This window comes from Aythya fuligula, chromosome 13 (assembly GCF_009819795.1).
Source record: "Aythya fuligula isolate bAytFul2 chromosome 13, bAytFul2.pri, whole genome shotgun sequence".
In the NCBI taxonomy this organism is placed as follows: Eukaryota; Metazoa; Chordata; class Aves; order Anseriformes; family Anatidae; genus Aythya; species Aythya fuligula.
The window spans coordinates 1,969,022-1,985,773 of record NC_045571.1 but is presented as its reverse complement, the minus strand read 5'-3'; the positions used below and the strand labels follow the sequence as shown (position 1 = coordinate 1,985,773).

General features: G+C 35.2%; 1 protein-coding gene across 2 annotated transcripts in view; it reads left to right on the top strand.

Annotated features, from left to right (window-relative positions):
* The window catches only part of TENM1 (teneurin transmembrane protein 1), a 908,570-nt gene that overhangs the window by 152,893 nt on the left and 738,925 nt on the right, over positions 1–16,752 (top strand). The window lies entirely within an intron of this gene.

Here is a 16,752-nt window from a genome sequence, read left to right as displayed (position 1 = left end):
TTGTGGATAAAGTATACATATTTTAATTTTATTCTAAATTCAAAATACTGTCTTTTTTTCCAACAATGAAGTTACATTAAAAGGATTGTTTTCTGACCTGCAGTTAGTCAGTTCTACAGCCATTTTTCCAGCTATTTTAGCAGTAATATATGCACATTTAGCATTGGCTATTGCTGCTGAAGAGTGCATTCTTTGCATGTAGATATTCTCCTCTCCTTTATGACTGTCCATCTCATCCTTGCAACAGTGGGGACTGGGGACAACCCTCTTTCCTGAGAATTGTAGTTTGTACTTGGTGAAGGGTCTGCTGTTTCCATTGTACAAGGTACAAGAAAAACTGAAAATACACATAATACCTTCCCCGAAAAGTTCATGAGGGCCAAAGAATATTTGGGTGAGTCGTTACAGCTGTCTTTTTCTGCAAGTTAAACTAATAATGAAGACTGAGCTGTAAACTGTTTGCCAATTCTGAGAGTTTATGCTTGGTTAACAGGAATATTTGGGGTTCGTCATACATAGTTTGTGAAAAATAGGTTGGGATTTTTTTTCAATTTTATTTAAAAGTTGCAAGGTTTAGACCAAATAAAATTTTACAGAAAAAAAAAGTGGAGCAGTAAAATAAATGAAGAAATTGAACTAGTGCTGAGGAGAACTGTGTTTTTTTTTTCACCTCTGGATTTAAATTTTGAAAGTGAAGGAGTTTGCTTCAGGGCAAAATTAATTCCTGTCATTTCTGTAACTTTAGGTGTTGTTATATTGGAATAACAGTCCTCAAATTACAGGGAGTATTTCATTCAATAAAAGTTAAATTACCATTTAACTTATGGTAAACCTGCAGATAATTCTGCTCCATATTGACTTCAGTGTTGTTCTTTATCTCTGCACAGCTCATCTTTCCTTTCTTTAGTTTAATTTTCTATACTGTCATTGTTTCATATGTACATACAGGGGTGGATTTTGGAGGGACAGAGTGAAAGAAATTAAAGAGCCTCTCATTCACTGGTTAGATGGTAGATAGTGAAGGCATATACAATTACACATAACATATAAAGTTATGGCTGCCTTGCTCCTTCCCATTATGATCAAGGCTGAGCTGTTTGTACTGTTTGTACTGTTTGTGTTTGTACTGCTTTTTTCATGTTTTGAGGGTGCACTAGTGCAGGTAGATACATGAGCACAGCACACATACACAATGAGAGGGGCGTCAGCAACATATACACTTCATCCTTCATGTTGGGGAATGTAAGCAGGTTTTTTTATTTCATTTTCTATATTCCTTCCTTTGACTTAACAAAAGTTTGCAATGTGCAGTTCATTTTCTCAATCTTGCTGCCCAAAGTATCATAAAATGTGGAGATCCTGACAAAGAGGTTAGCCTTACACTGTTGATTGAGATGGTTTTTCTTAACCTTCTAACAACATTTGATGTGGCACACCTAAAGGCAGTTTGTGTCTCTCTAGAGTGGTTCATGGGAACAGAAAGTGTGTGTGTGTACATCAGGTCAGAGAACGAACTACGAATTTCACAAGATGTCTACGAGCAAATTTGCTTTAGTGCTAACTGCATAGTATACTTTTCTTTTTTTTTTTTTTCCTCTCTCTAAATTTCCCTTTCTGGTTTAATTACATGCTAATGTGATAAGTTCTGTCAGGCAAAGACTTGTTTTATTTAGAGAAAAAATGGTATGTTTGCAGAGAACATGTCTCAACAGGAGAGCTGAACTCTTAAGAGGAATAATGGCCTCCCAGTTATCACAGCAAAGGCCAAGGGCAAGCATAAATATAGGACCTGGAGCACAGCTTGATAGAAAAGGAGGCAAGAAGCGAAATAACAGAAGATGGCATTGAACACTGAGGTGATAAATATGACGGCTACTGTACTACTAAGGCCAGGATGGAAAAACGTATAAAATTGTATGATTCAGTAGAGATGTATATATATTGTGATAGGTTTATCTAAGCATCATTATTAAGCAATATTTTTATGTGCAATAGTAGTTAAGTAGTCTGCTGATCATTTGCAGTAAAAACAGTACACATAAAGAGGTTGGACTCTGTTCTATTAAACTGTCCAGATATTGAGTAACCTAGGCTCAAGCATACCATCCTATTAACTTCAACATAAAAGGTACCTAGACTTGTAGTTTATGAGGATATTGGAAATACTACAGGCAAGGAGGATCAATCACAATGTTGTTTTTGCTGTGATCAATAGAAGACTTCTGTGACAATAAGCTGTGAAATGGTTTTCCAGAACAGGTTACATGTCTAAAGAGTAAAATACGTCCCTTCATGTGGCACTGCTACCAAATGGAGGATTTAATTCAACCATTATTTTCCCTCTAGAGAGCAGAATGTTGCAGCCTCCTGATCTGACCCTCACTGTTGTTTACTTCCTCATTAAAGCCCTATGAGGATCCTGCACTTTGATATAATGCACACAATATGCAGTTATAAATTTCCTTGACAGGCACTGTCTCTGGTTTATCTAGTGAATGCTATTATCAAGATCCCAATCCCGACTGAGCCCTCTGGTTGTAGCTCTTGTGTCTGTTAGTTTAGGATTCATTGTTTATAATAATGTTATAAAAGAATTAGGAGCCTTCCCAAATGGGCAGATAGATAATTCATATTAATATATTTTTAAATCTTGTAATAGAAAGCAAACAGTTTAGTGTTTCACTACATTGGTGTCTACATTAGACCTAATGGTTACATTTCAAGGTGGGCACAGACAAACTGTTTATCTATATACATATGTTCACAAGCACTTCACGATCATATTTGGAAAATATCGACTTCCACTTCAGGCCAGTCTATGGAACATCTAATTTATCAACAGATGTGATTTTTACGGAAGACTTATACCATGGTATTCAAGAGAAAAATTTGGAAAATTGCAGAATAATAATTACTGCTGTAATTATAACAGCAGGGATATTTAAAATTTTTCTAATCATTTACAAAATAGCTGCTCCTGGAGCTTTACTTACTGAATAAAATTTTCTCTCTTTATTTTCAAACAGTTTTCAATTTTCTGTAGCATAGTGTATTTTTAATTAACTCTATGAATTGTGATTATTTTCACTGGAATTCAAGAAGCAAAGGTCAAATGTAATTGTAGTGACGACTTTGCACTCTCAAGAGGTGTTTATAACATAGAAGAAAACTTCCTCTTTTTAACTGAGAATGTTTTTTACCTATTAAAGCAAAACTGATTGACTAACAGATGCCTTAAGCTAAAATTCCTTCATGATCGTTCACATTTTCAAGTGAGTGGTTTAGTTATTAGGAAAAAGAAAAATAACAATATTACAACCATGTTAAATTGTTACAACAAGAACTAGAAAACAAGCCATTTAAACTAAATTTTATTCCACACTTTTCATATTCCAATCAATTTTTACTTGTTTCTTCAGTAAGGAAATGCCATTGACCAGACACCTTAATTATGAAACCCAAGAAAAAGTCCCACATTGTCTTCAGTACTTTGTGAGCTTTACTTTTCAATGGGTTTCATTCTTTAGCAAAAAGTATGCTTAAGAAAAAGTTATAGGTACAGTTAATGGCAACTTTGTACAGAGGAGTTCAATAATCTCAGGTACAGAGACAAGATTTTTAAATTAAGATATACAGAGTTGCACTGATCAGAATATCCATTATTTTTCCTTGTAATTTATGAATGCTAAACATTATCTTTTAAATCAATTACTATTTAATTAAAATCATATTTGTGTCTCTCTGAAGTTTAGCAGAAAATGTTCTGATTTTGATCTCTCTGTTTATTTACTTGTCTGAAAAGAAAAGCAATAAATTCTGTATACAGATTAAAGTTCTGATAATTTGGGGAATAGGCAATTTATTTTGGTCAAGTGGATGTTGCTGAATTAACATCGTTGAATGTCTAGATCAGTATCCTGTGTGCTGGCGAAAAGTTTCGAAGACCTGCTTGTTTATTATGTATTCCTGCAAAAGGAGGAGGATTGTCTGTATGTTAGTGATGATGGACATGTTTGGACATCAAGAGCTTTTGTCTCCCTTTATGCTCTTGGTTCATGCTAAGACTAAAGGACTGCTGTGACTTAGTTAACTTTTCTTTTACAGTAGACTTTTAGTCTACTAAAAATGCTTTTTAGAGTACTTTTTATTGTATTCACTCTCCCACTTAGGCAAAATTCTTCACAAACTTAGCAGATAAAATGTTATTTAGCAGGCACAGTATTAATAACTGGATATATTTATCAACCATTTATATTCTGCAAGTATGAAATACCTCCATGTTTCTAACAACAAAAAAATACTTGTGGTGATAAAGTGGTAAATGGTGATTTGCAACCATTACAAATGAAAATCTGCAATGACACATCTAAACACCTTGCATGTATCCTCTGTGATTCCTTTTTTTGAGGTTAAAACACAATGCCATTATAAGAGGTAAGCACTTCACTTCATGCAATCTGAGAGTTTATTTGATAGAACCGTATTGGGATCTAAACCATCTTGGTTATTTGTATAATATATTATCAAGTCAGGAGCAGGGGGGAAGCATGTACGACTGAAAGTGAAGGATTTCTATTTAATGTTGGCCATTTCCTGTTGTGACAAATTATGACTAATCTTAAATTTGACTTTTGTGACCAACAAATTATATTATGTAATATGCTTACAAAAATCTGGATTAAGCCAGAAAATTGATAATTTATGCTTAGTTAACTTACTAGAAAAGTTTGTATTATACAATGAATGACTAAAGTCTTAAATGAATCAATCTATACATTTATAAATTTGAATATAGAAATTTTGGGTAGAAAGAACTGCATCAACTGTGTTCTGTAATAACACTGTCTATGAACATCTATTCTAGCACTCCTTCACTTCAAAGTTCTCTTACTGAGCAGTGGTATTATTTGTATAACATTAACAGAGGTAGTAAATGTACTAAATGATCAACATGACTTTATCCCACATATAAAGTAGAATTCATGACGCTACAAAACACTATGAAAATCTACTATTCTGTGATTTCATTAAACATATGTAGGTGTAGTAAGAGATACTGTTTCTTTAACATTTCATCATAATATGACAATTTAATTTTCTACTAAGTATGAATAATTCTACCGTGAAATAATTTATCACCAGTATTAATTCAGATGTTTTATGGTCTCTGAAATCATCTAGCTGTATTACTGAAATCCCACAGATTTTTTCTCTAGTTTGATAAATTAAAATACTGTCATTAATATCATATTCTTCTTCCACAAGTGCTAAGTTCCTTACCTTGAAAAGCACTATAGTGATGAGTGCTGTAGAAAAACCTAGACAAAATTATTATGTTTCTGTTTACAGTTTGCATTTTGTACAGTAAGTATCAGAGGGTACAAGAAAATACTGAGTATCTATCCATTAATCTGCTAATGCCTATGTTGTTTGTTGAGCCACACAGCCTTAGCCATACATTAATGACGGCAGGGTTAATGCTGGGAAAGGAACTCTAATTCTTTGTTTTCTAATCTTTTACCTGCAGGTGTTTTGTTGTTGTTGTTGTTGTTGTTTGTTTTGTTTTGTTTTGTTTTGTTTTGTTTTTCTTAGCCTAACTCAGATATAAGTATGAAGTGTGAAGTGTGAAGGTGAAGTATGCTTATGAATCAATTGTCATAAGGATTTGCATGCAAAATTTAAACTCCTCTTAGTAATGCAATAAATTCTTCTTACTCTGCAAAATTATGGCATAACCATATGTTTTTAATCTCCTTAGAATCCTTAGAGTATAACATGAAGTGTGTTAATAGGAGAGCAGCATAAGTTTCCTTATTTACCCATCTCTTGTCACTCCCAAGCACTTATCTCAGTGCCATATATATTTCTAATCCATTGATCATCTGAATACATTATGACTTCAGCCGGATTTTGAGCTTTGTACAAAAAGAGATTCCAAGGAAAAAGAATGTTAATGGACTTAGTTGGAGCTCCTTCAAGCACCTGTTCACTTTGATCTGTAAAATGAATCATCTTCAAAACTGAGTGATGTTCACTGGCCAAGGCTGAGAGAGGTTTGACTGATCTCTACACTGTCTGCATGATAATAAGCCTTTATGTTATGTCCTTTTAGTCTGTTTAAAAAGTTAAGGGAATGCTATACCATCTTAGTTTATCCGTGTTTGTGCTTGCCTCCCAAAGATAGCTTCTTGCTATTGCTTTGGAGATATCAGTCTTGCCACATTAGAATTCAATTGCCTATTACCCTACTAATCCTACTGGCTTGTATTGGAGTGTGTATTGGGTAGCCAAAGGCCTTTGGGTATTATAATTTTAAATTCAGCTCATTTCAATATATATTCCATTACTTTTATGTTGTCCCTTGTATAACATTGATGCAAACTTTGTAATGTTTTTGTTCAGCACTTTTAGTGTACTAGCTGTTGGATTTGGCTGTTGTAAAATCAGTGGAACTGCAGGTAGAAATGTTACTATGAAAATAGAATAACTGTTGCCTGGAGCCTAAAATCAAGATGGAATTTTTGATGGCGTGCTGAACAGAGAAGGTTATTATTCATACAATGACGGAGAGATTTACCTATTCTAAACTATGCTGGTTTTTTTCTGGCCCCTTAAAAAAAAAAAAAAAGCAAACAACAATAAAGAAACATTAAGTCAGAAAGGACTGTCATTATCAGACTTTTTGCCTTTTTGAGGGGCAAACTATAACCTTTAAAGGCCATCTCTAAATTCTAATGTGTAGGGTGTGTTGTTTTTTTCATTTTTGTTTTGTTTTATTTTGAATCTTACAATGGGAAGAGAGGAGAAATAATTGTCTATATTTACTGGGCTAAATTCACCTCTTGCTCAGTGTTCAACTTTAGATGTTACTTTTAGATGCTTGCTACCAAAAATTGCATATGCTGTGAAGCTGACTTTTAGATGATCAGCATACAGATGAGCGACCAAATTTTTTACTGTTTTCTGTTTTACTGTTTTCAGACCCCACACACATATGTAGCAAATTTTTTCAGTGAAGAGAACAGACTGCATAAGATATAGTTTGAGATATCATCAAATTCCTAACATGAATATTAAAAAAACTGAAATAATTAAGAGTGAATTTATGTGCTTTTGTCTTGACTAGAAAAAAATGTCATGCAAAAAGGTTCAAAGCAGGACTCCTGAAAACAAAATAAATTTGCTAAGATTTTAACAAATGTGTAAAAAATATGTAGCTCAAACAGTCTTCAAGTTCAAACTCACACTTATTTTATAAGAAGGCTTATTTTATAAGCCTTCATTTTCTTTTCCTGGAACTGGAAGACAGGTGAATAAAGTTTTAAGTACAATTCATAAGGGAAGGAAAAAATACCACCAACACATCTGTAAACAGGATCCTGTAGACAGGATCTTCAGATTTCCAGAAATGATCATTTATAAACGCTTGAATTCATTCTAGTTAGTAGCATAGGTGAACTAAGATGCAACTTTATTTTCTTTTTTAATCTATTTTAATGTTTGTTGTTTTTTGTTTGTTTGTTTTTGTTTTACGCATTTCAGAGTTTCATGACACATTTGCTGCAGTTCTTGCAGTTCAGGCTAGCTGTAAGTAAGACTTGAAACAAACCATTTTGAACTGAGGAGAAAAATTCACTTTTATTATATAGAGTAAAAACCCTATTCTAATTTACCTGAAGTTTACCTGGTGTCCTCAGAGACATCACTGCTCGATGTATAGAACAATGAAACACTAAATTAGGTTGATTTTCTATAGAACTTCCCCATTTATTTCTCTCATTTCTAGGACAGAATTATTAATCTTCCTTTCTGTTGTAAAGGACTTTTGAATTAACAGATGACTGTGAAATTATTAGTGGGCATATTGTTATTTTCTTCTCATTTTAAAAGCTTCCTGCCACCTGCCACACGAATGGATATCTGTCCTCCAAAATGGACGTGTTTGTTTCTAAAGATGTCTTTTTAAAATAAAAGCTAAGGAGAATTGCTGAAGAAGACTGCATAGTTAGCACTGCATACTCAGTATTAGTCCTGCTGGATTTTCAACTTGGTACCTTTGGGATTCTGATGCTATAAAGCTTTTGAACATGGTGACTACCTTTCTGTAGATCCCATGAAAATACATGCAATGGGTTAGACTAATGCCCCGTCTAGGTCTGTATTCCAGGTCAGAAGTGGGCTAACAGTGAACGCACAGGAAAAGGAGACTCTTGGTGATAAATCCATTGAATACTTTCCTGACTTGTGAGGAAAAAGGGCTACTTGAATCTCTTTGTTTTTAATATCCTGACAGGTTTTTATTTTGCAAATACATCCCCCAAAAAACCTGAAAATTCATTTTTTAGCATTCACAATATCTTGTGTCAAGGAATGCCACAGTTCACTTTTGCGTTATGTGAAGAATTACCCACCTGGTTTTTAATTTTGAGTTTCCACCTGCACATTTTCAGTTGAGGCTGTCTGGTGGTGGAAGAGGCAGCTAACTAACTTTCCCTTTGCCTCCTCCACTCCTCCTGTGATTTTTAGCAGCCTCTGTGTTAACTCTTTTCTAGATCGAGAGTCCTAGCACATACAGATCTTCCCTCTGTACAAGTTATTTGGTTACCTCTGATCATCTTTGTCCACGTTTTTTCAAATTCTACTACATGCTTTTGTTAGATGAAAGGGCCGAAATGACATCATGACAATCGTGATGTGAGCACAACACTGATTTGCCAGGTAACATTATGCTTTCTGAGGTGTTCCTCTGTTTAATACGAATTCCTGAGCTATTGAAATAACGTTTTCATAAGGCTATTATTTTAGCTCAAGATCTCTTTTGTTTGGGGTAGTAGTAGATTCAGAATCAATCACTGGATATATAGTAGGAGCTGTTTTTTGCCAAGTTAGTTACTTTAGATTTGTGTAGTTTGAATATCATCTGCCATTTTATCCCCAATCACTCAGTGCCACAGAGTCTTTCTGCAACTCATTTTTTGCAGTCAACTTTTGTGTTTCTTTCCCTGAAAAACTTAGTGGCAGCAGCAAACTTAATCTCCTCTCCATTCTCTTCTTCTGATCAGTCCTGAATGTACTGAGCAGCTGAGGCCCCAGCAAAGATCCCTGTGGGATTCCACTGGTGCCTTTCCTTCACGGAGAAAATTGACCATTTATTGCAGCTCTTTGTTTCCAATCTTTTAGTTAGTTATACCTGTGAGGATCTTCCCTCTTATCTCATGTCAGCTAAATTTAAGACCCTTCGGTGATTGGACATCGCTGAATACTTAATGAAAATCAGAGTTGGCTGTGTTAGCTAGCTCTCCCTGTCCTCACTCTGTGTCCTTCCACTTATTTCTTGTCAGAAAATTAGAGTGGATTAGGAGGTAAGACTGCTAACACAGATGAGTATTATTGCAAAGTGAAATGGGAATGGTTTGAGTCTACATGGAATTTACAGCATTTCTCAGGGCTCTTTGTACCTTCTTGTAACTCTGGTTTATTGAATCAAATCTAATGCCAGTTTTCAGCTTTCATCATGATAAGTTTGATGTTACAATTCTTCAAACTTTCAAATGTACCTTGTGTTCTGAACTAGAACAGACTGGAGAACAGAGACTGCAACAGAAATCTAACTCTGTACTACTTTCTAATCTAGAAGTGTCTGTCGTAGGCAACAGGAATTTAGGAAAAGTAAACCTTAAAACATATCTTGTGTTTTGTTTTTGAGGTGCTTCTAAAAAGAATATAGGAAATTAATGCATTCCCCCATAAAAATTCTGTTGTCTGAAGATACTTAAAAGGTTAGTAAACAATAAAGTACAATGTACTCTGAAGAGACTTCTACTTCAATTACATTTGTACGTAGTTTCCATAATGGATTGTTAATAGGAGAAACAGACTCAAATTCAAGACAGAACTAAATATTTTATATACAAATATATGTGCAAATATTTTCATGAAATTTTAATGACTGTTTTTTTATTTATTTCTAGTCAACTTTGTACTACCACAGAAAAAGCCAACTTTGTAGTCTTACCAAAGGGGAGCATGCAAAAAAAGAAAACAAAACAGGGATTTAGGAAACTTGACCTCTCAGTCCTTACTCTAGCAGACAAAAAAGGATGAAAATGGGAATTACTGCTTCTTTTAAAACCATAAACTGTGGCATTTGTCTTGCTTGTTCTACACATTGATCTCTGCTCTTCTTGGTAATCAGAAAATGTTTCCAAGTGTAATTACAGAACAAAAGATCCTGAACTGGAACTTATTACTGGATTGGCAGTCTTGAGACCACCTACATACTGAATTGATCTTAATTTATCTATAGATTGATTTTTCCCTACTGTCTTTTCTGTTTTGATATTTGCAGAAATTATACTGCTTTTTTGTTACTAATTCCAAGTCTGAAATAGGACTAATAAATCTTCTGAGTCAGGATGAGCTTAAAAGGTATCAAATTATAAGGTAAAGTGGTAATTGCTGAGTACCAATTGTGGCAGCAGTGTGTAAGGACAAAATAATATCACATTGGTACATTTTCTCGTGAAAGCATAGATTTTTGGCTATCTCTAAACTAGCTGCCATTTGTGCTGCCAAGCATCAGGAGTTCAACACATGCTAATTACCTGAGCCTTTTCACAATGTTCTCAAGGTGGGTTGTCACCCATATCTTTCCTCGTCTGAATGACCTACTTCAGAGTTTGGGCATCACTAATGAAGCTGTAGTAGCACCGTTTGGCCTGGGGTGTGGAAGTGTCTACTGCAAAGTAGGGCATCTCTCTGAATGTCTCTAAAGCACTAACACTAGCATAGACAGAGTTTTAACAAGTGCAAATAATAAACCAACACATTGTCTGGCTAGCTTGCTTCTCTCTCTCTCTCTTTTTCCCTGAATGTAATTCATCATAGGGTTTAAATCTAGTCATTGGTCTTCGTATTTATAATCACACTTTTTCAATGCTCCAATTCTGTGTTCCAACTCCCAGGCTTAAACATGTGTTTGAAGGTAGGAGTGTATTGGGTCAGATGGTTGAAAAACTCAGTGGTTGCTAAGGTGACTGGAAGTAATGAAATAAAGGTCACAAAATCATCAAGGTGGTAGATAAATTTAACGTGGAAGAGCTGTTCACTGCATCTCAGCACAAGGTACACAGGGTAAGGAACTTCTACAGTTTGCTGCCACTGAAGTATATGAAGGCAGACAGTAGCAGCAGGTCAAGAAAGGGCTGGGACAAATTCAGAAATGATACGTCTGTGAAAGGATGCCAAAGGGAGTGGGACAGGTTGTGCCACCTTACTAGCTATGATTCTGGGGAAGAATAAGGGAGTAAACCACAGAAAGCAGCCAGGCTTGTGTGCTGCCCCTAAGTAGCTTCACTCGTTGAACCTGAATAGTGGGCCAGGTGGACATCTGTTCTACATCTGTTCTAAGTAGGGCTTTTTTTTTTTTTTTTAATATTATTATTATGTAGTGTGACAGCGATGTCATCATACACATTGCTGCTTTATCTGGTTATCTAAATTACATTCTTATCAAGCAGATACATTTTTAAGATTTTGCTTTCCCTTTCTTGTACTTTCCCCAAAATAAAAACTGGTGTTTGGAAAGCTAATAAACCAGAACAGTTAGAAAAATAAAGTATTGCTGCCAAATACATCTTACTGAATACTGAGAAACTGCATTTATATCAGTGATGCCTCTCAGAAGTACATTGGTGAGACGCAAAGCAGAATTTAAAGAATGGGAGCAATGAATAGTAAGAGTGATAGTCACCACAAGGGTTCTACAGAGCAGACTGATACTTTAAGCATAGGTATCTTTAGTTTTCAAATCCACAATTCTGTCTTTTTGCCAAGCAAGCATATTTGAAACATGAGAAAGTCCAATCTGCCTCCAAATATTCGACAAACTGTATTGTATGTGTGCATCAAAACCATCACCTTCAATGGTACTTTGAATCCTGACTTATTTGAGCCCTTCTGCTCCTTTATTTCAGGGAAAGTATCTTTCATTCATGTAAAATATTGTATTGAGGAGAAACATTTTTTTTTTTTTAGTCACAGTGGCATTTATGGTTGTTAAATTTTGTATACAGAAAGATTTACTAATATTATAAAGAACTAATGTGTGTGTTTGTAGGATGCAGGTGTTATGGCAGCTATAGTGACACAGGGCTGAGTTTGGCTATCCTGACATCAGAGATCAATCATGTTATATTATTTTGCTGCCTTTATTTATTTTTATTTTATTTTGATACTGTCATGTTACTTTATATTTCTTGAAAGTGATACAAACTTAATGGAATGGTGAACATGGCATTACACAGACCAGATGTACATGTATGCACTGTTTTGGATATGTTTCTCTCTTTCCCAGATTGATTACTGTTGTATTCTAAGAGGCTTATATTATTTGCTGCACCAAGCATGAAAATAAGTCTTCAGATTTTTACAGCATGAAGGATCTAAATTCTAATGGCAGAAACCATTGTGACAATCTTTGAACACTGCTTTTAGAAGCTCAAAATATTTCGGAAAATTCAGTGCATTTCTTCTTCAGTTGGCCTGATGATATAAACTTTGTATTCCCAAATTCCAAACAGATAAAGCAACAAAATAACAAACTAATCAAAATTAGCTGTTGTTTCTCTGCTGTTTTGGGGAAGGGTATGAATCCACATGTTTTCATAGTACAGCCCAAATTTGGAGATTGGGCTGAATATTTATCCAGTGTAAGTCATCCAGTGTAAGTCAATGAAGCCCTGCTTAGAGTAGCAAAATACTACTTACGCAGCTAAGTATCTGTCATGTAGGAGCTGCTCTTCAGACACGGCTGCAGAGACCAGGTCTCCTTTGCACAACCATAAAACTCTGGAAAGTACTTAACTCTCAGTAAGAAGGGAGAACTAGCTTACCAGGCATAAAAGACCTTACAACAATAAAAAGAGCTATAACTAGCAATCTTTCATGAAAGTGCTTACAGAACAGCATTTTCTGAAATACAATTAACTTACTTCCCAATGTAGCGTTCATTCATTATTAATAAATTAATTATCAATAAATCCTTTGAAATTATGAGTCTCAGCAATCCACACTAAGTTTGTGTACTTGTTGATTGTGCAATGTGAATAGCCATCAAATGCAAAATAATCTGTTACAAAGCTGCGAGATCTGATCTAGTTTTTAAATGCAAAGTAATAGAGTAGACACAAGTGAATGTAATTTTGAAAACAATTTAATAAATAAAGTTTAAATTGCAAGAATGCTTTTTAATAAAAGGAAACAAAAGCAGCTTGTGAATTATTCTTATGAAAATCTTCATATTTATACCTGAAGTGCTTCCACTTGAACCAGTGTGCTGTATATTTAAAACGTGAAAAAGGATGCTGAAAATGCCTCCCTCTTAAAAAAAAAAAAAAAAAAAAAAAAAAAAGCCTGTTAAAATCTGAGGGAAGATAACTAAAAATTAATATTCAAGTCAAGCCTCTACTGGATATTGAAAATGGAAGAGATTTGTAACAGATGTAGATCATTCTTTAATCCACTAAACATTTAGAATTTAACAGTTTTTTTGTTGTCTAGAACTATTTGTTTTTCCCTTCCTAATTAATTTCCTTTTTCTTGATTTTTCTATTTCTTCATCAGTAAAAAAATAATACCAATGAGCGTACTAAAGGGGATGGGGGTTATTTAGAAAATTCTTCGTAGCTGATGGAGTGAGTGTTTTTTTAATAGTGGAGAGGATCAAAGAAATTGGATTTGAGGTGTTTAATTAAGTCTGTTCACAGACAAACTGTCTTGATGAGTGACAGGTTGGCTTGGTGGAGTCCACCAGGAAAAACAGCAATTAGAATGAACCTGTGGACTCCATATCACAAGCCTTTCAAGTTCAAGCCACAGAACTAATTTAGAAAAGAACTAACATGATGTTGACAGAGAATCAATAATGAAAGCCACCGTAGGATATTTCACTAATGTGAAGTTGCTTTAACCCCACCCACAACTGAACGCTCTTTCAAAATATATGCAGTTCTAATTCTTCTGGGGTAGTCTCTTATGAATATGCAGAGAGGTGATTTTTTCACCTTTCATAAAAGCCTTGGAAACAAAAGTACCCATTAAGAATTTAAGAACACTTTAGTGAAATCAGTGAACTTTATACATACTAAATATATATGAAAGAAATTTGAGTTCCATTGGAGATGGTGACAAATATGTCCTGTGACTTCACTTAGGATAGAAATTATTAACATAGTGCAAAGCAGTGTAACTTAAATGTTCTCGTCTCTATCGTCTCTAGGTCTAAGGCAAATGTTTGCATTTGTACATGTATATCTACTGAGAGGAATTAAATCACTTTACATCTGCATAGTTGGCTCTGCTGCTATGGCAGGTATCATTTTTATTTTCCTAAGACATGAGAAAAAATACTCATGTTCAGATTTTGTGGAAATAGAGAAGGATTTGGGAAGGCTTGCACAAAACCCAGCCAGTCATACTGTAACAGAACTTTATATATATATATTTTTTTTTTTCTATAGACTTTTGAAGTGAGTGCATTTAGCTATATGTTTCTATTATTTTCATTGTCATATTATCTGAGTGCAGACTGATATGCATAGTGAATGTAGCTTTGTTTAGTAAACCGGTAGAACGACACTCATTAAATTCATTTACAACAAAAATTAGCAAATATTAAAGGCATATATATCAGAAGAAGCTAATCCATGTCTAGTTTTATTTCTTTACGGACTGCCACCTACCTACCTACCGCCTAAGCAGTTTCACTGTTTATGACCTTAGCATACTCATTTATTACTTATAACATATGTTAGCGTATTCGTTATTACTCAAGATATATTTTATATATTTCATTTATATCTCTGTATATTATTTAATAAGAAACATAGTTATGAGACATAATAATGACATAAAATAAGATGCAATAACATCTCTTATTAAAGGAGACCTGATGTTAGATTGAAATTCAGCATGTTATCTACATAAACAACAACGCCTTGTTTAAATTATTTATTTATTTATTTACTTATTTTATCTGAAAGTTAAGATGTTACTGTGAAGAGAAGGAGGCAAAAACGAAGCTCAGAGATTCAGCAAAATTGTGCAGGGTAGGCTCAGCTCACATTGGATGGATGTCAAAAACACTTCAAATTTATAACAGCAGGACATCATCTGCTGTTAATATAATATTCTTCATTCTTCTGCTCTTTACTTCCTACCCATTACTCTACCATCTGCCTTCCTTTTTCTCCCCTCATAGAATATCCTCAAAATATCCCAGATCTTCTGTCCTCCAAAACTAGGTAAGCAAGAAATCTAAAATTTCGTGGTATATTAAGTCCTACGAGGAGCAGCTGAGGGAGCTGGGCTTGTTCAGCCTGGAGAAAAGGAGGCTCAGGGGCGACCTTATCGCTCTCTACAGATACCTTAAAGGAGGCTGTAGTGAGGTGGGGGTTGGCCTGTTCTCCCACGTGCCTGGTGACAGGACGAGGGGGAATGGGCTTAAGTTGCTCCAGGGGAGTTTTAGGTTGGATGTTAGGAAGAACTTCTTTACCAAAAGGGTTGTTAGACATTGGAACAGGCTACCCAGGGAAGTGGTGGAGTCACCATCCCTGGAAGTCTTTAAAAGACGTTTAGATGTAGAGCTTAGGGATATGGTTTAGTGGGGACTGTTAGTGTTAGGTCACAGATTGGACTTGATGATCTTGAGGTCTCTTCCAACCTAGAAATTCTGTGATTCTGTGATATTTATGTGCTTCTGAGACATAACCCTGTCTTACAGAGGAAGTCAAAGGTGGTAGACCATCAGGGTTAAGACAGATCTCTTAAAAAGTCATCTGTGATAACACACCAGCCTGGATAGCTGGTAGGGAAAATGCAGACCATTCTGCATCTGTCCAGAAAACTGGGTGACATGCATCTGGCTGGGCAGTCACACAGCTGAACTGCAAACCCTGTGCCCATACAGGATCTAGATGCCTCCTAATAGGCAACACGCATGTTACAGAGGGATGTTACTGGCCATCTTTTCTGGTATATTTAAATTCTTTCCATCCACTCTTTTCTAGTGAAATCACTTCTGGATATTGATTCCAGAAACACATCATTTTTGTATTGTGCTGGGCAAAGGAATGTCCTAATAGCTGAAATGTGCCAAAATTCTTCCAATATAAAAACATCTTGAGATGTGGATAATTGGAGGTGAAGAATCCCACTCTCCTTCTTTCTTGTATGACCTTTACTGCAGAAAAGACCAATTGGTTAAATGCCAGACACTTTGCTCAAAAATGACCGCACAAGAACGGAAGATCGAAATAATTTTTTTTATGCTCATGGTAGGGAACCTGAAGCATTCAGATTCCTGTTAGCAGATGGCAGGATGCAGAAGAGGAAGCAGTGATGCTTCTCCTTAAAACACAGTTCTGGTTGAAAACCTTTGAGTTTATCACAGTGCATCCCGTGCCAGATTTTTCTGAGTTATTAAATAGGTTACTGTCTTGGAGGGGAAAAATAGGTGACAGTTACTCATGCTTTAAAGAGAGCAAACCTTTGGATTTGGAAATCAAATTTGGAACAACTGAAAGGACAAAGTGAAAGTCTCTTTAGCTAACGGCACAGCTTTCCGTGGCCAAGAGGCAGCTTTAAAGAATATTGTTTCTGCATGTACTCTGTGTATTCTATGGGACAGAGTATCATTAATTTCTTTCCTTTCTTAATATGCCTCTCGTTTACACCGAAGACGTCATTTCAAAG